At 41.6% G+C, this 23929-nt stretch overlaps 1 protein-coding gene across 1 annotated transcript in view; it reads left to right on the top strand.

Annotated features, from left to right (window-relative positions):
• LOC143776016 (transcriptional regulator QRICH1-like) overlaps positions 1-23929 on the top strand; it is a 76768-nt gene that overhangs the window by 16625 nt on the left and 36214 nt on the right. The window contains exon 2 of the mRNA XM_077264895.1: positions 22547-22663. The gene's annotated coding sequence lies outside the window, so the exon portion shown is untranslated. The remainder of the gene's footprint in view (positions 1-22546; positions 22664-23929) is intronic.

Raw genomic sequence — 23929 nt, 5'->3', positions numbered from 1 at the left:
TACAGTCCCATACCATCAGAGATGCAGGATTTTGAACTTGAACTGTGCACCGATAAGCTGTTAGGGTATGTGTCCACGTTCAGGATTGCATCAGGATTTGGTCAGGATTTTTCATCAGTATTTGTAAGCCAAAACCAGGAGTGGGTGATAAATGCAGAAGTGGAGCATATGTTTCTATTATACTTTTGCTCTAATTGTTCCACTCCTGGTTTTGGCTTACAAATACTGATGAAAAATCCTGACCAAATCCTGATGCAATCCTGAACTTGGACACATACCCTTAGTGTACTTCTCCATTTTTCCTGAATTTTGATTTCTTTGGCACACAGAAGACAGCAGAATTTCTGGTTTGGTGTCACCCGAGTGACTGTAAATCAAGAGCATCCAATGTTGTCCAACATTTTCCCTTGTGCACATGGATTCTTCAGAATCTGATTTTTTTTTTTTACTATGTACTGTATATGGTGGGATATTAAGTTTTTTGCAATTAAATTGTAAAAAATGTAGGGCTTCTACTGAGTCAGTTGCGTTTTGAGGTAGGCATGGGTAGCGGTTTCAATTAAGCGTCCAGGCTGATTTATTAAGATTCCATAAAACGGTCAGGATAAAGGTAAAGTTACACTAAACGACTTACCAACGATCACGACCAGCGATACGACCTGGCCGTGATCGTTGGTAAGTCGTTGTGTGGTCGCTGGGGAACTGTCACACAGACAGCTCTCTCCAGCGACCAACGATCAGGGGAACGACTTCGGCATCGTTGAAACTGTTTGCCGAAGTCCCCAGGTAACCAGAAAGTAAAAAAAAAACCATTACATACTCACATTCCGATGTCTGTCAGCTTCCCGCACTGACTGTGTCAGCGCCGGCCGTAAAGCAGAGCACAGCGGTGACGTTACCGCTGTGCTCTGCTTTACGGCCGGCGCTGACAGTCAGTGCAGGGAAGCTGACGGCGGGGGACGTGACAGACATCGGAATGTGAGTATGTACTGTGTTTTTTTTTTTTTTTAACTTTTACAATGGTAACCAGGGTAAATATTGGGTTACTAAGCGCGGCCCTGCGCTTAGTAACCCGATATTTACCCTGGTTACAAGTGAACACATCGCTGGATCGGCGTCACACACGCCAATCCAGCGATGACAGCGGGTGATCAGCGACCAAAAAAAGGTCCTGATCATTCCCTACGACCAACGATCTCCCAGCAGGGGCCTGATCGTTGGTCGCTGTCACACATAACGAGATCGTTAAGCGGGATCGTTGCTACGTCACCAAAAGTGTGACGTTGCAACGATATCGTTAACGAAATCGTTGTGTGAAGGTACCTTAACACTTCATTTGAGATAATTAACAGATTTAAAAATAGATAGCAGCAACATCTAGAACAAAAGGGTGGCTGGGGCTTTGTCTGTCATTGTATAGCATTCGCCTCTTCTTTTTATAAGGCTGCTTTCACACATCAGCTTTTTGCCGTCATGCACATCTGGCAAATTTTTAAAGAAAACCAGATCCGGCAAAAGTTGCAGCTGGATCCGTTTTTTTCTCATAGGCTTGTATTAGCGACGGATTGCAATGGATGGCCTCACGTTTCAACCATTTTTTGCCGAATCCGTCAAATTCATTTTCCAGCGGCCGGAGAAAATTGACAAAGGAACTTTTTTTGTGTCCGTCGAAAAAACAGACAGACGGATTCGTTGCCGTCCGTCGTTTGCTATAATGGAACACTATGGCACCGGATCCGTCAAATGATGGAATCCGGTGACTGATTACATTTTTTTTAAACTAAGCATGCATTTTCCATTCTGGGTCACTCGCGCTCTCTCTCACAGTTTGTAATTGTCTGGGAAATGAGGAGACTAATTACTGGAGTTTTGGATGATTATGGAACTGCTACTCAATAAAAAGGCGACAAGGCTATTGACTACTGTCAGGTATGAACAGGCCACATTTGAGATAGATGGCGATGAAATGGAAGTTGTAAACCTAATCGGATCGATCTTTAAATTAAGATGAAGCGACTACATAGACTATAGGGAAAGGAAAGGATTTACTACGGCCCTCCCATCCTGATAAAATGGTAACGTTTATTGATTCAAGTTTAAAAAAAAAAACAGAAAAAAACACGAGATCTGATGTGTTTCTGGCACAAAGAAATGCACCTAGTCATAGGATAAGGAAAAAGAAATAAACATGAACATATAAAGAAAACTTTGACCAATCCTGAAAGCCCAGGGATTAATTTGAAATGCAAATAGGTGAGACAAAAACACACAGACGGCAGTATCTGACAACCAGCAGTGATTTAAGAAAATCATATACGATTAGTAAATGTAATACAGATCGTTTCTATAATTCATTCCATTAGGGAACTTTGTATTTAGACGTAAAATTAAATATGCTTCTCTAAGAGCAAGTTCCCTTTTCCAGTTACCCACCACGTTTAGGACATGGCACCTTTTCCATACCAAAAAAACGCAAAGTGGGACAGATCACTGTTGTGAACAAAGACAAAATGTTTACATGCCCCAGAATATGCCATGTTTTTATTATTGATGTTGGCTATGTGCTCTGCAATTCTCAGTTTCAATTTTCTAATTGTTTGTCCCACATAATAAACTTTGCAGGTTACACTCGCAATGCAATAAACACATATTTGTTGTTGCAGTCTATAGAAGAACCAATCGTATATGGGATATTCGGAATACAGCCTTCAATTGTACTTTGTCCAGTTTACTACAGGAAGGCACCCGCCTTGGTATTATTTCCACTAAGCTTCATGGATGGTTATTACCTGACCATCTAATGCTTCCAATTTTTCCATGGGCCCTCCAAAACCCACAATGGTACCTTCAATCGCCCTATCATCTCGGGGATAGGTTCCCTTAATGAAGATTGAAGCCAGTGGTTTGATGAGCACCTCCAGCCCTTAATTGATACGACCCCAGGATATCTCAAAGACAGGTTTTTGACACCTTTGAATGGCATGATAATTTGTACTTTGTAACTAGTGATTTCATAAATTTATACTCTACTATCCCCCATTCTCTAGCCCTACTAGCTATCAAACACTATCTTGACATACAGTATATAGTGCATATTTCCTTTCCTTAACCCCTTCCGGACCTCCGCCGTACTATTACTGCGGAGGTTGGGTCCCCTGCTTTGATGTGGGCTCCGACCCTGAGCCCACCTCAAAAAACGGGACATGTCAGCTGTTTTGAACAGATGACATGAGGCCGGACATTGCATTAAAATGTAATAACGGGCGATCAAAAGAACCCCAGATCACGAAAAATGTAGACGCTACGGGTAACGGAAAATTGCGCAATTTTTTTTTTTTTTTTAGCAAAGTTTGAATTTATTTTTTACCACTTAAATAAAACGTACCCTAGACATGTTTGGTGTCTATGAACTCGTAATGACCTGGTGAATCAAAATGGCAGGTCAGTTTTAGCAGTTATTGAACCTAGCAGAAAAGCCAAACAAAAAAATCAAGTGTGGGATTGCACTTTTTTTTTGCAATTTCACCGCACTTGGGATTTCTCTCCCGTTTTCTAGTACACGACATGCTAAAACCAATGTTGTCGTTGAAAAGTGCAACTTGAAAAGTGCAACTTGTCCCGCAAAAAACAAGCCCTCACATGGCCATATTGACGGAAAAATAAAAAAGTTATGGCTCTGGGAAGGAGGGGAGTGAAAAACGAGAACGCATAAACGGAAAAGTGCAAGGTCGTGAAGGGGTTAAAATCGTTCTTTCTGGCCGCTCTAAATTTTCTTGAACATAATTTTTTCAGTTTCAATGAAAAATTTTATTTACAGGTATTAGGTGCCTTGATGGGTTTGACTTTTTCCCCCTCTTTATGAATCCTTTGCATGTCTTGGTGGGAAGAAAAATATATTGTTACTGACCGCAATCTTTTTGGTTTGGCAGATATGTGGACGATTTGCTGTTGGTTTGGGAAGGTCCCACCAACACATTCGTGGGATTCCTATCATATATTAATTCTAGTTAATTAAGTTCACGGTTCACTGTCAATTCTCCTGCTTTTCAGACCCCTGTTCTTAGATATCATAATCAAGGGGAACCCTGTAACCTAAAAGGTGGAAACATCTTTTTACCGCAAGAACGTCTCAGTTAACACCATTCTCCTCTCCAGTAGCTCCCATCCCCGTCATGTCACCTAAGCCATCCCCCAGGGGGGAATTTATTCTTCCCAAAATGACATAACAAGGTTTGCCAAAATGTGGCCCTCATAGGGGAGGTTCTATGTTGAAGGTAGAATTTATGATCAAAAAAGTAGCAAGCACCTTTAGCAGCTGCCATTTTAATGCATATCTGTGGTCGCTAAGGGGTTGTTCGGGCTTTACACCAAACCCTGCAGTCCCTCTGAGACTGCAGGCTTGGAAATCCTGTGAGGTTTCTCCGGTGCCAGCAGCCAGACTGAGCTATCATGTGACCCAAAGCATGCGGTATGTGTACTCTTGACCTCTTTCTAACTAGGCATGTGCAGCCTCGCTCATTTCCCTTGTATTGAGTGAGGCTGCGCTTGGTCTCGCCACAGGCATGGGAGAATCCTCACAGCGCGTGCTGCACGCAATATGAGGATTCACAACTCTGTAGTCACAAGTGACTGCAGACTTTTGTGTTTAGCCTGGACAACCCCTTTTAAATAAGTCTTCAGCAATACTTTGTACCAAATAGTCAGATATTCACTTCATATACGCATGCATTCACAAGGCAGTATTTCTTATGTATGTGTTGAGACCGACAGCACACAGTATTTAAATGGTTTTTGTCAAGTTTTGAAGTTATTACCTATCACTCGTATAGAGGGTGTTTTTACGATCGCTGGGGGTCAGACTAGTTTCCCGCCCTCCGATTCCAACAAAGGAGCTCTGAAGAGCCTTGTCTTAATGGAACGGCAGTTGAGCATGCACAACTCCACTCCATATTCTATGGAACAACTGGAAATTGCCGAGTATAGCTATCTAAGGCTAGGGTCACATGACCAATTCCCCCCCCCCCCCTTCTTTCATCCAAGAAAATCTGTCCTATTAATGCTAATTTAATGCTAGTCGCATTCTGATCATAGACTGTGAGTTTCTCAGATGCGGAGGAGCAAAACAAAAAAAGTTTCCATCTTATGCTGGGTGTCCGTCAAAATCCTACCTCTCTCGGATGTCATCCAAGTGTGGTTCAATGTTTTCCACAGACTCATCGACATTCAGTATCATCAGGTTATCAGAGACACCTCGTTCATGCTGCAATTTTTTCCTTGAACTGAATCGGTGTGAGAAAAAAATTGGACATTAGCACTGTCTCATTGAATAACTTGAGGACCAGTGCTATTCATCAAAATGACCGAGCACACTTGTCAGATTTTTACTGTCATGTGCATGAGCCCTTGGTGGTTCGAAATTTTAAATGAATTTTCATCCTAAATCCTCTTTTTTTTTTTAGTGACATAATCTAATCTATTTTCTAATATGCTTTAATTAAAAATTCCCTATAATTACCTAATTACACTGTGACATGCGAGGAAGGTGGTAGTTTTTGCAAGCTAGATATGTCTTAGGCTTCTTTCACACTTCCTTCTTCCAAATCTGCACAGGATCCGTCAAGACGTTGAAATGACGGATCCTGTGCAGATTGTGGAAAACGTGTGCACTGGGCCCGTCTTTCTGACGGGCCCGTCAAGGCTATGTGCACCTGTTGTGTATGCGTCTTTGCAGTGGTTTCCCACTGCGAAAACTTATACACAACACAAACCAGGTTAAAAAAAATAAAAAATCACAGTATTCTCACCTACCGACGTCCCGCGCAGCGATGCTCCCGGCAGCTAGCGTTCCTAGTAATACATTGCGAAATCTACTCACAATGTATTACTAGGAACGCTAGCTGCCGGGAGCATCGGTGACGCTGCGCGGGACGTCAATAGCTGAGAATATTGCCATTTTTCCTTTTTTTTTTATTATTATTATTATTATTTATAACATTATATCTTGTTACTATTGATGCTGCATAGGCAGCGTCAATAGTAAAAAGAGAAAGAGAGCGAGAATTTCCCTGACGGGAAATTCTTTCATGCATGCTCAGTTTGAAAAGACGGGATCCGTCGCTGGATTCCTGCTTTTTCACAGTCAGCCCATAGGCTTCCATTGTAGCCAGTGACGGGCAGCGCAGGATGCGTCGCTGAACAATTTTCCGACGTGCAGAAAAAACGTTCCTCTGCCAAACCGTTTTTTATGCAGGATCCAGTGCATGACAGATGAAACGGATGGCCATCCGTCACAATCCGTCGCTAATACAAGTCTGAGAAAATGCAGGATCCTGCATTCTCAAAAATCTACGGATTGTGACGGGAGCTGAAAGACTGAAGTGTGAAAGAGGCCTTAACAACATGCAGTGACAGTGCGCTATATGGCCGACTCTTTACTATTTATCTGAGCGCACTATATATGAGCACATCGCGCAGTGACGGAGCAGTGACTAGTCCAGCTACTGAAACAGAAGCTCACTAGTGACAAAAAAAACTGAAAAAAAGTGTTTCAGCTCACCAATAGTGATGAGCGAGTGTACTTCTTGCTCGGGTTTTCCCGAGCACCCTCGGGTGACCTCCGAGTATTTGTTAGTGTTCGGAGATTTAGTTTTCATCACGGCAGCTGAATGATTTACATCTACTGTATTAGTGAGGCTAAGTACATGTGGGGGTTGCCTGGTTGCTAGGGAATCCCCACATGTAATCAAGCTAGCTAATAGCTGTAAATCATGCTGCTGAGGCGATGAAAACTTAAACTCCCGAGCAGTCATAAATACTCAAAGATCACCCGAGCGTGCTTGGGAAAACCCGAGCAAGGAGTACACATGCTCATTACTACTCACCAAAGATTCATCCAGTTGTTGTCACTCCGGTGCGGTGCATGGACATGAAGATCCTGAGCCAACTCCCAGGTGAATGAAACATACACAAAAAGGAGGAGGAAGTCCAGTCACCAGCAAAATGGCTATGATTTAAAAAAAAAAAAAAAAAAAAACCCTTTGGTCCTTTATTGTAATTCCATAAAAACATCTTGCTTACGCCTTTTCAGACAACACAGAGTCCTTAGTGGTGACTGAAATCCTCCTCCTTTTTGTGTATATGGTTCACTAGTGACATGTTGTTTCAGGAAGAGGGCAGGGGCTTCAGCAGTGACCACAGCCTCTGCCTCCTGATAACACTTTGAGTTTCTTAGCATGCACTGAGTTTCTCAAACTTGGTGTCATCTAAAAGGAAGTCCTGAAAAAAAAAAAAGTAGTTAAAGGGAACTTGTCACCCCCCCAGGCGTTTTTAACTAAAAGAGCCACCTTGTGCAGCACTAATGCTGCATTCTGTCAAGGTGGCTCTTTTATTTGAGGTCCCTGCCAATGCTGAACTATTAATTTTTAGAATTTACCTTTCCTACCTGTAGTTTGTCAGAGGGGCATGGCTTTTCCCTCTTGACACAAACTCCTCCCAGCCCTCACTCTCACTTAGGGCCTCCACTTCCTTCATTAACGTCCCCGGCGCCTTCGCTGTAAGTTCCCATCATGTGATGGGAGTCGAAGGGCAGCGCAAACTGCGCATGCCCGAAAATAAAACTTACAGTGCAGGCGTCAGGGACGTTAACGAAGGAAGTGGAGGCGGTGCCTGGCGCACGGAGGCCCTGAGTGATGGCTGGGAGGCGTTTGTGACATGCCCCCCTGACAAACTACAGGTAGGAAAGGCAAAATCATGGTGGCTCTTTTAGTTAAAAACGCCTGGGGGGGGCGAAGACAGGTTCCCTTGAACCCACTTCACGACCTTGCCCTTTTCCGTTTTTGCGTTCTCGTTTTTCACTCCCCTCCTTCCCAGAGCCATAACTTTTTTTTATTTTTCCATCAATATGGCCATGTGAGGGCTTATTTTTTGCGGGACAAGTTGCACTTTTGAACACCATCATTGGTTTTAGCATGTCGTGTACTAGAAAACGGGAAAAAAATTCCAAGTGCTGTGAAATTGCAAAAAAGTGCAATCCCACACTTGTTTTTTGTTTGGCTTTTTTGCTAGGTTCAATAAATGCTTAAACTGACCTGCCATTATGATTCTCCTGGTCATTACGAGTTCATAGACACCAAACATGTCTAGGTTACGTTTTATCTAAGTGGTAAAAGTGCTAAAAAAAAAAATTAAAAAAAAAATAAAAAATTGCGCAACTTTCCAATACCCGTATCGTCTCCATTTTTCGTGATCCGTGGTCAGGTGAGGGCTTATTTTTTGAATCGCGATTTCATCCACTTCTATTGCGGGCACATGTCAGCCGTTGAAAACAGCCGACATGTCCTGGCTTTGAGGTGGCCTCACCGCCGGAGCCCACATCAAAGCAGGGGATCCGACCTCTGCAGTAATAGTACGGCGGAGGTTGTGAAGGGGTTAAGGATAGGGAATTTTTAATTAAAGTCTCTTAGAAAATAGATTGGCATTTAGGATGACAATTAATTTGTATTTCGGACCACCCCTTTAAGTGGGCACAGAATAATGGAAGTGGCGGTGCACGTGCTCAACCTTTGCTCCATTCAGACAAGTCTCAGTTAACCCCTTAATCCCATCTGACGTACTATACCGTCGAGGTGGGGTGGGCCTTAATTCCCACCGACGGTATAGTACGTCATACGCGATCGGCCGCGCTCACGGGGGGAGCGCGGCCGATCGCGGCCGGGTGTCGGCTGCATATCGCAGCTGACATCCGGCACTATGTGCCAGGAGCGGTCACGGACCGCCCCCGGCACATTAACCCCCGGCACACCGCGATCAAACATGATCGCGGTGTACCGGCGGTACAGGGAAGCATCGCGCAGGGAGGGGGCTCCCTGCGTGCTTCCCTGAGACGATCGGTACAAGGTGATGTACTCACCTCGTACCGAACGTCTTCTCCCTGCAGGCCCCGGATCCAAAATGGCCGAGGGGCTGTATCCGGGTCCTGCAGGGAGCACTTCCGGGTCGGAGCAGGCTGCAGATGAAAGCTGCAGCCTGCTCCGATGAAAGTATGATCGCCGATCTGATAGAGTGCTGTGCACACTATCAGATCTGCGATCTGTGATGTCCCCCCCTGGGACAAAGTAAAAAAGTAAAAAAAAAAATTCCACATGTGTAAAAAAAAAAAAAAAAAAAAAAAAATAAAAAAATTCCTAAATAAATAATAATAATAAAAAAAAATATTATTCCCATAAATACATTTCTTTATCTAAAAAAAACAAACAAAAACAATAAAAGTACACATATTTAGTATCGCCGCGTCCGTAACGACCCAACCTATAAAACTGGCCCACTAGTTAACCCCTTCAGTAAACACCGTAAGAAAAAAAAAAAAAAACGAGGCAAAAAACAACGCTTTATTACCATACCGCCGAACAAAAAGTGGAATAACACGCGATCAAAAAGACGGATATAAATAACCATGGTACCGCTGAAAACGTCATCTTGTCCCGCAAAAAACGAGCCGCCATACAGCATCATCAGCAAAAAAATAAAAAAGTTATAGTCCTCAGAATAAAGCGATGCCAAAATAATAATTTTTTTCTATAAAATAGTTTTTATCGTATAAAAGCGTCAAAACATAAAAAAATGATATAAATGAGGTATCGCTGTAATCGTACTGACCCGACGAATAAAACTGCTTTATCAATTTTACCAAGCGCAGAACGGTATAAACGCCTCTCCCAAAAGAAATTCATGAATAGCTGGTTTTTGGTTATTCTGCCTCACAAAAATCGGAATAAAAAGTGATAAAAAATGGTCACGTGTCCGAAAATGTTACCAATAAAAACGTCAACTCGTCCCGCAAAAAACAAGACCTCACATGACTCTGTGGACCAAAATGTGGAAAAATTATAGGTCTCAAAATGTGGAGACGCAAAAACTTTTTTGCTATAAAAAGCGTCTTTTAGTCTGGTTTCACACTTGCGTTTTTATCTGCATGCGTTTTTTTAAAAAAACCGCATGCGTGAAAAAATGCATGTAAACGCGGTAAAACGCATGCGTTTTTATAGAAAAACACAAGAAAACAAGAAAAAAACAAAAAACCCTAACCCTACCCCTAACCTGAAATACGTGGCACTGAAATACGTGGCACTGAAATATACGTTTATATACGTATATACGTATATAAGTGCCACGATATTTCAGTGGCCACGTATTTAAGTGCCACGTATTTAAGTGCCACGTATTTAAGTGCCACGTATTTAAGTGCCACGTATTTAAGTGCCACGTATTTAAGTGCCACGTATTTAAGTGCCACGTATTTAAGTGCCACGTATTTAAGTGCCACGTATTTAAGTGCCACGTATTTAAGTGCCACGTATTTAAGTGCCACGTATTTAAGTGCCACGTATTTAAGTGCCACGTATTTACGTGCCACGTATTTACGTGCCACGTATTTACGTGCCACGTATTTACGTGCCACGTATTTACGTGCCACGTATTTACGTGCCACGTATTTACGTGCCACGTATTTACGTGCCACGTATTTACGTGCCACGTATTTTTCAGTGCCTGAAATACGTGGCACTGAAATATCGTGGCACTGAAATATTGTGGCACTGAAATATCGTGGCACTGAAGTATTTACGTGCCACGTATTTTTCAGTGCCTGAAATACGTGGCACTGAAATACGTGGCACTGAAATACGTGGCACTGAAATACGTGGCACTGAAATACGTGGCACTTAAATACGTGGCACTTAAATACGTGGCACTTAAATACGTGGCACTTAAATACGTGGCACTTAAATACGTGGCACTGAAATACGTGGCACTGAAATACGTGGCACTGAAATACGTGGCACTGAAATACGTGGCACTGAAATACGTGGCACTGAAATACGTGGCACTGAAATACGTGGCACTTAAATACGTGGCACTTAAATACGTGGCACTTATATACGTGGCACTTATGACTGTCAGAAAATGTTCAGTAAACGGTTAGGGGTGAGGTTAGGGGTAGGGTTTCAGGTAGAATTGGGGGGTTTCCACTGTTCAGGCACATCAGGGGCTCTCCAAACGCGACATGGCGTCCAATCTCAATTCCAGCCAATTCTGCGTTGAAAAAGTAAAACAGTGCTCCTTCCCTTCCGAGCTCTCCCGTGCGTCCAAAAAGGGGTTTACCCCAACATATGGGGTATCAGCGTACTAGGGACAAATTGATCAACAACAACTGGGGTCCAAGTTCTCTTGTTATCCTTGGGAAAATAAATATTTGGGGGGCTAAAAATCATTTTTGTGGGAAAAAAAATATGTTTTATTTTCACGGCTCTGCGTTGTAAACTGTAGTGAAACACTTGGGGGTTCAAAGTTCTCACAACACATCTAGATAAGTTCCTTGGGAGGTCTAGTTTCCAATATGGGGTCACTTGTGGGGGGTTTGTACTATTTGGGTACATCAGGGGCTCTGCAAATGCAACGTGACGCCTGCAGACCAATCCATTTAAGTCTGCATTCCAAATGGCGCTCCTTCCCTTCCGAGCTCTGTCATGCGCCCAAACAGTGGTCCCCCCCCACAAATGGGGTATCAGCGTACTCCAGACAAATTGGACAACAACTTTTGGGGTCCAATTTATCCTGATACCCTTGTGAAAATACAAAACTGGGGGCTAAAAAATCATTTTTGTGAAAAAAAAAATAATTTTTATTTTCACGGCTCTGCGTTATAAACTGTAGTGAAACACTTGGGGGTTCAAAGCTCTCAAAACACATCTAGATAAGTTCCTTAGGGGGTCTACTTTCCAAAATGGTGTCACTTGTGGGGGGGTTTAATGTTTAGGCACATCAGGGGCTCTCCAAACGCAACATGGCATCCCATCTTAATTCCAGTCAATTTTGCATTGAAAAGTAAAATAGCGCTTCTTCCCTTCTGAGCTCTGCTATGCGCCCAAACAATGGTTTACACCCACATATGGGGTATTGTCGTACTCAGGACAAATTGCACAACAACTTTTGTGGTCTAATTTCTTCTCTTACCCTTGGGGAAATAAAAAAATGGGGGTGAAAAGATCATTTTTGTGAAAAAATATGATTTTTTATTTTTACGGCTCTGCATTATAAACTTCTGTGAAGCACTTGTTGGGTCAAAGTGCTCAACACACATCTAGATAAGTTCCTTAAGGGGTCTACTTTCCAAAATGGTGTCACTCGTGGGGGGTTTCAATGTTTAGGCACATTAGGGGCTCTCCAAACGCAACATGGCGTCCCATCTCAATTCCAGTCAATTTTGCATTGAAAAGTCAAATGGCGCTCCTTCCCTTCCGAGCTCTGCCCTGCGCCCAAACAATGGTTTACACCCACATATGGGGTATCAGCGTACTCAGGACAAATTGCACAACAATTTTTGGGGTCCAATTTCTTCTCTCACCCTTGGGAAAATAAAAAAATGGGGGTGAAAAGATCATTTTTGTGAAAAAATATGATTTTTTATTTTTACGGCTCTGCATTATAAACTTCTGTAAAGCACTTGTTGGGTCAAAGTGCTCACCACACATCTAGATAAGTTCCTTAGGGGGTCTACTTTCCAAAATGGTGTCACTTGTTAGGGGTTTCAATGTTTAGGCACATCAGGGGCTCTCCAAATGCAACATGGCGTCCCATCTCAATTCCAGTCAATTTTGCATTGAAAAGTCAAATGGCGCTCCTTTGCTTCCAAGCTCTGCCATGCGCCCAAACTGTGGTTTACCCCCACATATGGGGTATCAGCGTACTCAGGACAAATGGTACAACAACTTTTGGGGTCTATTTTCTCCTGTTACCCTTGGTAAAATAAAACAAATTGGAGCTGAAATAAATTTTGTGTGAAAAAAAGTTAAATGTTCATTTTTATTTAAACATTCCAAAAATTCCTGTGAAACACCTGAAGGGTTAATAAACTTCTTGAAAGTGGTTTTGAGTACCTTGAGGGGTGCAGTTTTTAGAATGCTGTCACACTTGGGTATTTTCTATCATATAGACCCGTCAAAATGACTTCAAATGAGATGTGGTCCCTAAAAAAAAATGGTGTTGTAAAAATGAGAAATTGCTGGTCAACTTTTAACCCTTATAACTCCGTCACAAAAAAAAATTTTGGTTCCAAAATTGTGCTGATGTAAAGTAGACATGTGGGAAATGTTATTTATTAAGTATTTTGTGTGACATATGTCTGTGATTTAAGGGCATAAAAATTCAAAGTTGAAAAATTGCGAAATTTTCAAAATTTTCGCCAAATATTCGTTTTTTTCACAAATAAACGCGAGTTATATCGAAGAAATTTTACCACTATCATGAAGTACAATATGTCACGAGAAAACAATGTCAGAATCGCCAAGATCCGTTGAAGCGTTCCAGAGTTATTACCTCATAAAGGGACAGTGGTCAGAATTGTAAAAATTGGCCCGGTCATTAACGTGCAAACCACCCTCGGGGCTTAAGGGGTTAAAGGGAACCTGTCACCTCATTTTTGGAAGATGGGATAAAAATAGCGTTAAATAGGGGCAGAGGTGGGCGTTACATTAGTGTGTTTGTTATGCGTTTATTACCCACCTAAGTTGCCGAAATACCTTTGCAAAGTCTCCGTTTTCGCCTGTCAATCAGGCTGGTCTGGTCAAAAGGGCGTGTTGTCTTCCCCCAGATTTTGCGTAGTTTTCCGTTGGTGGCGTAGTGGTGTGCGCATGCCCAAGGTCCCGAATCCTCTGCCAGGGGATTTAAAAGAGCGCGCTGTTCGTTATTTCATTGGTGATCGGTGGGCGCGGCCATCTTCCTTTGGCCGCGCGTGCGCAGAAGCGGCGCTCTGCTGGCCGCGGCTTCAGGAAAATGGCCGCGGGATGCCGCGCGTGCGCAGATTGATATCGCGGCAGCCATTTTCCTGAAGCCGCGGCCAGCAGAGCGCCGCTTCTGTGCACGCGCGGCCAAAGGAAGATGGCCGCGCCCACCGATCACCAATGAAATAACGAACAGCGCGCTCTTTTAAATCCCCTGGCAGAGGATTCGGGACCTTGGGCATGCGCACACCACTATGCCACCAACGGAAAACTACGCAAAATCTGGGGGAAGACAAGACGCCCTTTTGACCAGACCAGCCTGATTGACAGGCGAAAACGGAGACTTTGCAAAGGTATTTCGGCAACTTAGGTGGGTAATAAACGCATAACAAACACACTAATGTAACGCCCACCTCTGCCCCTATTTAACGCTATTTTTATCCCATCTTCCAAAAACGTGGTGACAGGTTCCCTTTAAAGATTGTTGTCAAATAGATCTATAAAATGAATGGTTTCTATTTTTTGTGAATGCAAAAACGAACATGGGTGTGTGAATATGCAAGTTGAAATTTAGCAGGTAAAGGCAGCTCTAGGCCCAAGTGTCATTTATGGATCCAATCTACAGCAAACTGCATTTATATTTGTGAAGCTGGATGTATGTCGGTTTCTTTTTGTATTCATATAAGGAAGCACTCCCATCAACATTTGTACTCTTTTTAATATATTGCAATTATCATTACCGTATATAACACTGTGCACTTAAAATTGCTCATTTTCCTTTCTATCCAGCTAATCCTTCTCTTTTCCATTAGGTCTATAACATCACCTGTTTAAAAATCTGACGAGCTGAATCCCTCTAAGCGAAATGTAGAAACAGGAGATCAATTCTCCCTGTCTTAGTCAAGTCCTGGGGGGAGGGGGGTCAGGAGGGAGCAGCTGGGTCAGTAGCTGAAGAGGGGAATTATAAATGCAGGGACAAGAGGAGAAGCTGTATCTCTACATAGAGCAGAGAAAAGAGAGGAATTAGTTAGGTAGAAAGGCAAAATGAGCAATTGTAAGTACACAATGATATAATGTGATGACTGCAATATATTAAGAGGATTAACATTTTGATTGGAGTGCTTATTTCCACAGTGGGAGTTGTGTGGGTTTCCTCAGGTACTTCCATTTCTAGTAAATAGGGAATTAATTTTGTAAGGCCTTATGGAGACAGTGAGTGACTGTGCTTATTAAGTTCTGAAGAATATGGGAATGTATCCATACATATGACTAGTGCTGGATTTAATAGATCATGTAAGCCCAGATCTTTAATTCAAACTTGGGCCATCATTCTCCAGCACTGCTGTCATGCCATACTTTTAGTGAGCTCTAGTTTTCTGTGCTAGCCTGTTTAATGTTGGTTAACCTATAAGGATTTGTTCTGCTTCTATAAATGTTCTGGTATTGTTCTCTGCCCACCTAGTAACTTTGTAGTTAGGAGCTTGAAAAGAAATCACAGAGAGGAAATGACTGTCAAAAAGTTACTTAAAAAACCAAACACCTGACCATGACTAACTCTACTATGCAACACTGATGCTCCACATGTTCTAGCATTTCAAGTATAGCCTTGAGTTGGATATGTATGCAGTTGGACACTGCATTATCAAGTAGCTGATATCTAAACACTGGATGACTGCGGTAAAATAGCTCCCAACTGAACCTAAAAAATAGTACACCAACTTTGTCCTACTTCCTGCTGCAAAGCCTAGCGGTGTAATTCAAAATATCTACATAATACACAAACTATTATAGTATTTTTATATACAATTCTTAACTGTGAAATTGCAACCCCTAGAAAGAAGAGGCAATGGAATTATCAAAATCGCCTGTTAACGAACAAATGGAAAAATTCAAAAACATTAACTTGTGCTGTGAGCAACCTGCATGGTCTAAAAATGCTACCTTAGCCTGCAGTGTCACTGGACTTGTCGCCCATCAAGCACATTTTAGATGTTGTTGAGCAGCAGTTATAAAGCAAGCTGCCAGCAGCGGATCTTGATGATTTGCATACTTAAGTGCATTCAGCGTGGCAGAACATTCCTCAGACAACCAATAGAGGGAACCTGGCAGATGATACCTGATTCCTGCCATTTGTACGAGACACTGGCTACGTAATTTTAGCCAGGTGTGTTTGAAAAACATACTTTTAAGGCTATGTCTCCATGGTCAGGATGGCCGGCGGTTTCGCCGCAGCTGCGAAGCCGCTCGGCTTTAAGCCCTGCCCCCTTTCTGGGACGCGATCATGCCGGATGTGTTAACTCTTCACATCCGGGATGATCGCTCTCTCCCATAGCGCCCTGTGATATGCCTTGCGGGGACGCTGCGTCCCCGCAAGGTGTACGGAAATGCTGCGATCTGAAAAGACGCGCAGCATGTCCGTAGTCGCAGGGCCGCCGCGTGCGGGTTTCCACGCATAGTGGAGACGGGATTTCATAAAATCCCCTCCACTATGCTGGAACATCTGGACGCTGCTTGTTTGACGCTGCAGCTCTGCGCAGCGTCAAACAAGCAGCGTTTCCTGACCGTGGAAACATACCCTAAAGCCATTTGGGACCAAGCTGTACAGAGGACTAGTTGGACAGGCGTGTCCCTGACTGCTTCATCCCACCCACTCCTCTGTAGCTGGAGTGACAGATGTCTCCCTATACATGTATGCAGGGAGAAGCCATTGGGGATCTGCCTGTCTGACAAGCCTCCTTTTGGATCTGCTTTTAAAGTGTGTTTTTATCGTTTCAGATTCAAACATTACTGATGAAATCATGTATCCAGTGTCTGATACACGCTGCCTGTGGATGAGGCTGTATGTATTAGCTGTATGGTTCCCTTTTAATACCCTCACGTTAAGCATGCGAATGAATGTGTTTGTATGTTTGCCTGTGGCGCTCCTGCTCGATAATGAATAAATCGAGAATTTTAACATTTTGTTTTCCATTTTTCATCATTACTTATAACATGTATATTGATCTTGTGATTTCTATAATTCCACAAATTTTCCTTCATGGTGTTTTTTAATTTCAGTGTTGAGAAGTGTATGAACGATCATTTTTAATCAATGCTAGATCATTATTATTACGGTATTTTTTTTTTTTTACATTGGACAAATATTGTTTTGATTGCAAGAAACTTTTGTTACAGGTTCAGAGGTATATACCAGCAGGATAGGATAAGTTTGTATTAAAATATCCTATTGAGGCTCCTTTGTTAAATTTACATGCAGATTATATTAATGTATTGAATCCATTCCCTTTTCAAGTGTTTCCATAAAACATCATGACATAGTAAGAGTAACTATTGCTGGGCTCCTACTGCACATAAAATAAATCAATATATATAATTACGTGAAGAGGTTTCTTTCCTCCTAGCACATGCTGGCTAGGCAGAACTACTGCTCGACTTAATGGTGTGCAGCTTCACCACAACTCCTCGTTGCTTCTTTTATTATTTACTAATGTTGGTCTCCAGCTTAAAGATTGCATGCATTTGCTTAGAATGCTGACCTTAGTAGTATTTAGACAATTTCATGTTGTGCAATTAAAACTTGCTCTAAAAATGGATCCCTGAATACTTATTGAGTATTGAAACCAACTGTGTATCCAATGACAGCTTTCATGTCTCGGAATTCGTCATCTTTCACTAGTGTGGATTATTTAATAGGGAATTTGAGAATATTCGGGTATGCTCATATGTCGTTCTCATTACAGAATTGTTTCCTGTGTTTATTTTTTTCTACTAATGGAATGAATATATTTACAACAAGGTCTGTGTGACTTTGAATTTTCTTTATACACATTGTGTGCTCATAAGGGGGAAAGCAGGGATAAGGGTATGTGCAGATATTTCTATTGCAAAAACAAGACTCTTGTCAGGAAAAACTGTATAAAGCTATGTGCACGTGTTGCGGATTTTGATGCGGATCCGCAGCTTTTTTGGACGCGTGGAATTGCATCAAATACGCAGTGTAGTGCACAACCAATGTTAATCAGTGGGAAATCTAGAATTGATGTGCACATGCTGCCGAAAAATCCATTTGGATTTGTAGTGTTTTATTTTCCGCAGCATGTCAATTATTTTTGCGTTTCTGCAGCGTTTCTGCACCCATTGACTTTTTGACTTTCATTGAGTCACTCAAAACCGTAGGTGTAAAAAGATTTGCGGTTTTGCTGCAGAGTTGCTTGCAAAAAACGTTGCAGATGGGGAGGAGGAAGAGTGGTGGGCGGAGACTGTGTGGAGAAGATGTGCGGTGGTCTGTGGGTGTGTGCGCCGCTGTGTGTGTCTGCGGGGGTGTGTGTGCCATTGTCTGTCTGTCTGCGGGGGTCTGTGGGTGTATGCGCCGTTGTGTGTGTGTCTGCGGGTGTATGCACCGCTGTGTGTGTCTGTCTGAGGGGGGGGGTCTGCGGGTGTATGCGCCGCTGTGTGTGTCTGCGGGTGTGTGTGTGTGTGTGGATGAACATGTTTTGCATTCTAGGGACTTTCCCTTAGCTTCTCAGTAATATCTTCAGAAGATAGTTTCAGATTGGCCATCTGGCAGCTTGCGGTCTGCCCTGAATAATGACGTCAGCGGTCAATGTGTTAACAGATGACAGACCTGAGTGGGGACTTGCTTTTTTATGGATTGAGTTGAAAGTTTTATTAGGAATATATTTTCATAACATTTATCCGGCAGCAGTGCAAAAAATTGGTCGGCTGCGCTTTTATGCATGCCTTTAAAGGGAATTTGTCACCTCATTTTGCCACCATAAACTGTGGCCACTGCCATTAAGGGCTTATCTACAGCATTCTGTAATGCTGTAGATAAGCCCTCCCGCCCCCCCCCCCCCCCCCCCCCCATGTAACCTGAAAGATAAGAAAAACAAGTTAGATTATACTCACCCAGAGGCGGGTCCGATGGGTGTCGCAGGTCCGGGTCCGGCGCCTCCCATCTTCTTACGATGACGTCCTCTTCCTTGCTTCTGTCCCAGCTCCTGCGCAGGCGTAATTCTGTGCCCTGAGTGAGTTAGTATAATCTAACCTCTTTTTCTCATCTTTCAGGATACATCGGGGGCTTATCTACAGCATTACAGAATTCTGTAGATAAGCACCTAATGGCGGTGGCCGCAGCTTATAGCGGAAAAATGTGACAGATTCACTTTAAAGACAGACACCGCCAGATCACGGACCAGACAGCATCCACAGTGACTCCATCTGCCTCATTATAGGGGATCTTCTGCCGTGGGTTTTGTATTTCTGAGATTTATGCGGAAACCCCACTGTAAATGGTCAGCGCAGGATAAATGTGCGCCGAGTCTTACTGCAATCTTTGGGAGACCGAATTGACAGATCAACATCATTTGAAGAATTGGTTTTATTTATTTATATTTTTTGCCGTTCCTCATGTGGTATAAGTGATTAGACGACTTTATTCTTCGGGTCGGTGCGATTACAGGGATATAAGATTAATGCTTTTTTTTTTTTCCTTTTTTTTTTAGGTTTGGCTGCTCTAACTAAAAGACGTGTGTTTTTTTTTTCGTTTTTTTTAAACCCGAGTTTTTGCATTGCCATATTTTGAAAGCTATAATGCTATAATTTTTCCATATTTCGGCTGACAGTCAAGTGAGGGCTTGTTTTTTTGCAGCGCAAGTTGACTTTTTATTGGTACCATTTTTGGGTACAACATTTTTTGATCACTTTCTATTGGGAGCCATAATGGACAAAAACTACCAATTCAGTAATGGTATTTTTTAATACCCTTTTGCATGTGGTAAAATTGATAAATGAGCTTTATTCTTCAGGTCAGTACAAATACAGCGATACCTCATTTATTTTTTGGCCCTTTTACACAATAGAAAACTTGTACAAAAAAAATATTTTGCATCACTTTATTCTGAGCTCTATAACTTTTATTTTTTAACTTTATTTTTCAGCTGTGTTATGGTGGCTTGTCTTGTGGGACAAGAAGACTTTTTTATTTACATTTGTTTTAGTGGGTCTATAGCTTTGTTCCCCTGATGAACCTCATTTATTCAAGAACATTTGAATACGTCACTTACCATAGAGGTAAGGATCTGCTGCAGTCCTTGGGATTGTCATGCCAACCCATCGGCACCCTGCAATCGTGACAGGGGTGCCGGTGGGCATGGTTTGTAACTTGCTTCCGGCACGTGCATGGTAAATGTCACTGTCAGAGATCGACAGCGGCATTTAATATGTTAACAGCCACAGGTGGATCGTGATTCCACTTGTGGCTGTTAGGAGCACATGTCGGCTGATCAAATCGGCCGTCGTGCTGGAAAAGAAGTGGGCTCAACGCTGGAGCTCACATCAAAGGGGAAGACACGATATGTGCCGTATATTTATGACACATGTCCTGTAAGTGTTTAAATAAATCTACGGTCTGCTTAGTACACAGCCTTCTTTAAGCGAGGGCGCCATTGTTGTATCTTAGGATGCCAATCTCCCTGGTTAAATAGGGATAGACATTAGGGAAATTCCAGGGCCACTATAAAAACTTAGACACCCTACCATTACAAAAATGTATTTTACTGTGTCCTGTAGAAGACCTAATTTAGGTTAAAAAAAATGGGGGGAAAAGCAAACAAATAGGTAAAGGCATGTAGTACCTTATCTTATAAAATAATATGTTGTGGCATGATATTAATATCAAGAGAAGCATGGTGGTATTGAAACACTGGAATAGGAAAAATAGTGAAATGAAGCCACTGAGCAGTCATTATGCAAGTATAGGCCAACGAGAGCTGATTTAAAAAGATTTACCAGATTATTCAACAAAACTGCATAATATATTAAATAGATTTCTTATACTTGGTGAAGCTGGTGTATTAACTTTGAAAATTCCATGTCAGAATGGCTGTATACATCTGATATTGAAATGAGCATTTTACGAGTCCAGCTGGAGTTAAAATGAAATATCTTTTCAATATTAGGAAGGGAGATTTTAGACCAGATCTAATCATCCATTCTGATAAAATTTTTTAAAGTAGTTACACCAATCTCATCAGATGTGAGAAATCTATGTAATGTATGCAGTTTATAATGTGACAGCTGATGATGGGTCTCCCTTAAGATTGTATGTAAAGCTGAGTTGATAAAACTTGTAGAATGGATGTGAGATCTTGGTTGCCAGTGCCTGATACATGCAGCCTGTGGGTCGGGCAGCAATGTATCCGCTGTCAGGTTCATTTTAAGGGCAATGCAAATGACAAGCAATTAATTGTTCTGCTGAATTATTCTTTAATTTCTTGTTGAAAATTCCAGTATAATAAGAAAATTAATTTCTATTCATTAGGAAAGCCTTTTTAACACCATATTCATATGCGATGTTAAAGTAGAAATCCACTCTGATTTTAATGTGAGTGTCAGATTGGTTCATTGTCTTTCGGCTGTGTTAGGATTTGTATCAGCGGCTCCTTGAGGAATTTCTGGTGCAGAGTTGTTCAGAAAGCCCAACCTCATGATGAAAACTTGATGGAACCTCATTATTGCAGCAGTAGTAGTTTTTTGTAGACTTACTTTATAAAGGCTTGGTTTTTGGTGGGTGAGTTGTATAATAAGTTTCTTACTGGTTAAGTTCTTCTTTTTGTAATAAAATTTTTTTAAAAAGAAAATATTTTTTTTTGTAATGTATTATGCCAGTCAGTGTTATACTAAAAGAATAATGTACTTGGCAACACATTCCGCATTATCCCTCATTCTGTAACACCACTGTGCTGCCATGGTTGCTTTTGGCAATGGCATTTAAGTGCAGTGTAGTCCTAACCTAAATTTTAGTTGTTAGGTTTTTTTTTTCTGCAAAAAAAATCATTATTTTTAAAGTGTGATTTTTGCCTGATCACCAAATAAGATCTTTACAACTATCAGTATAAAATAGCAGTTGTTTGGAGTGTTATAAAACATAGTTAATATTGAATAACATTTTTAAGGTCCCCATATACATTAGACTCAGCTTAACTCGTTGATATCAGTCTGTATTTCGGGCGCATGCTGACTGATGGTTAGGAGAGCTGTCGATCGTACATGTCCGATTTGGGACTGACAATTTAAGCTGCCAGTCTACGTGACAGTCGTTGGCTTTCTCATAGGCCACTTTCACACGCTCAGTATTTGATCAGGATTTTACATCAGTATTTGTAAGCCAAAACCAGGAGTGGGTGATAAATACAGAAGTGGGGATATGTTTCTATTATACTTTTCCTCTGATTGTTCCACTCCTGGTTTTGGCTTACAAATACTGACCATGTGGACATGGCCTTGGAGTACACAGTAGTGCTATGGGAGTGTCATCTACCAGCCATCTAAGTGTATGGGAGTGTCATCTACCAGCCATCTAATGTGTATGGCTTACCTTATTGTTCTAGTCCTGGGATGGAGATGAGGGTTGCTTGACTAAAAGAAATGATGAGAAAAGGCGCCACATATGAACCAGACAATATAAGTCAATGTAGAAGAAAAGATGGTTCAGTATATCATAACAATTTAATCTTATTATGATCAAATATCATTCATGTGATTTGTGGGGAAAAAAGGGAATCATGATGCTAATTTGATCAGAGCCCAACTATACACAATTTACCTCCTTTATTACCATAAATAAGAATTTGAAAAATGCTTAATAATCTAGTTTGGTTTAACACACCCTAATGTATGCTAGTCATGCATTCAGATTTCTCTGTTGGTATTATTTGTCAGCCTGCTTAAAATAGTTCAACATCATCTTCTTTTTCTTCCTCTTACATTAGAGTCGAGGATAAAGCAGAAAATTTGAATCTGCCCCTGATCTGCTAACCCTTCCGACTTCCCTGGACAGTGGTGGACATGAGGACAACAGATTTCAATATTTCAAATGCCACAATAAGGTATAGAAACCTTTTTTTGCCTAAGAGGTTTTTTTTTCTTTGAAAGTGAATATACATGTACCTTTACTCAGTCATGCCAAGTTATATTTGTACAATTTTAGGAAAATAGCATCATGTTAAATTAAAAGTATGTCGCATGTGGTATGCCTGGCTCCACACAGGCTTTGTACATTTTTACATTAAGCAAAAACTAAATAATTGAGGTATCTCCAATTCAAGTAGTACCAGATTATGTGTAAGAATAATCTCTGCACATGATTGTATAGCGTCATTCTGCAAAATTCAGATATACACAGGGCCAAAATTAAAAGCTTGGACAAATTCACGGGCCAACCTTGATATTTATTTTAAAAAGTCTATAATTGAGGAACTTTTTCCTTATTAAATATAATGAACTTTTTGATATGGAAACAAACTTAAAGGGAACCTGTCGCCTGTTTTGGCCGCTATAAGATGCAGCCACTGCCTTTCAGGGCTTATACACAGCATCCTATAATGCTGTAGATAAGCCCCCGGTCCGACCTGCAAGTGAAGTAAAATAAGTTTTATTATACTCACCCGTGGGGGAGGGGTGTCGATCCGGTGCGATGGGTGTCTCTCTTCTTGGTCCAGTCCATTTTAGAATGCTGTAGAAAAGCCCTAAAAGGCAGTGGCCGTATCTTATAGCGGCCAAAACTGCTGACAGGTGCACTTTAAGAGAGTTACCCCCCACAAACAAAGTATATTTTAATGAATAGATTTTAGAAAAAAAAATATTGCAATAATATAATGTTATGTATGACTATTAAAAAACATATGACCCAGTGGCTTAATTTAAATATATGATGACAAAGAATAAAAAATCTTGCATAATACAGATAATAATGTATGATGAAAACAAAAGTTCTCCCCAAACATAGTAGGATACCTCCACAGTAAAATCTTTTACGAGCTTGGTATGATGCACACTGTTCCCCTCTCCCAAAATCCTCCAACAATGACTGGTGTTTCCATCACCACTTGAATCTCCAACTGTAATCCGCACACAGCGCTCCTAACAGTAGAATGGACACAAAGTGTTCCTTACAGTATAATGGGCAGCACATAGCCATCCACACGTTACAATGGCCCCACATAGCGCTCCATGAAGTGTTTTGGGCCCACATTACAAAAAAAAAAAACTACTCACCGCTACTCTGGTCTCTTCATGGTATCTTCAGATCCTCTGCACAGCAGGCATAATATAACAATGACATAGCTCCCCCTGCACTGAGATGTCAGATGCAG

This window comes from Ranitomeya variabilis, chromosome 5 (assembly GCF_051348905.1).
Source record: "Ranitomeya variabilis isolate aRanVar5 chromosome 5, aRanVar5.hap1, whole genome shotgun sequence".
NCBI lineage: Eukaryota > Metazoa > Chordata > Amphibia > Anura > Dendrobatidae > Ranitomeya > Ranitomeya variabilis.
The sequence above is the reverse complement of the archived record's forward strand: the minus strand, read 5'-3'. Positions and strand labels throughout refer to the sequence as shown.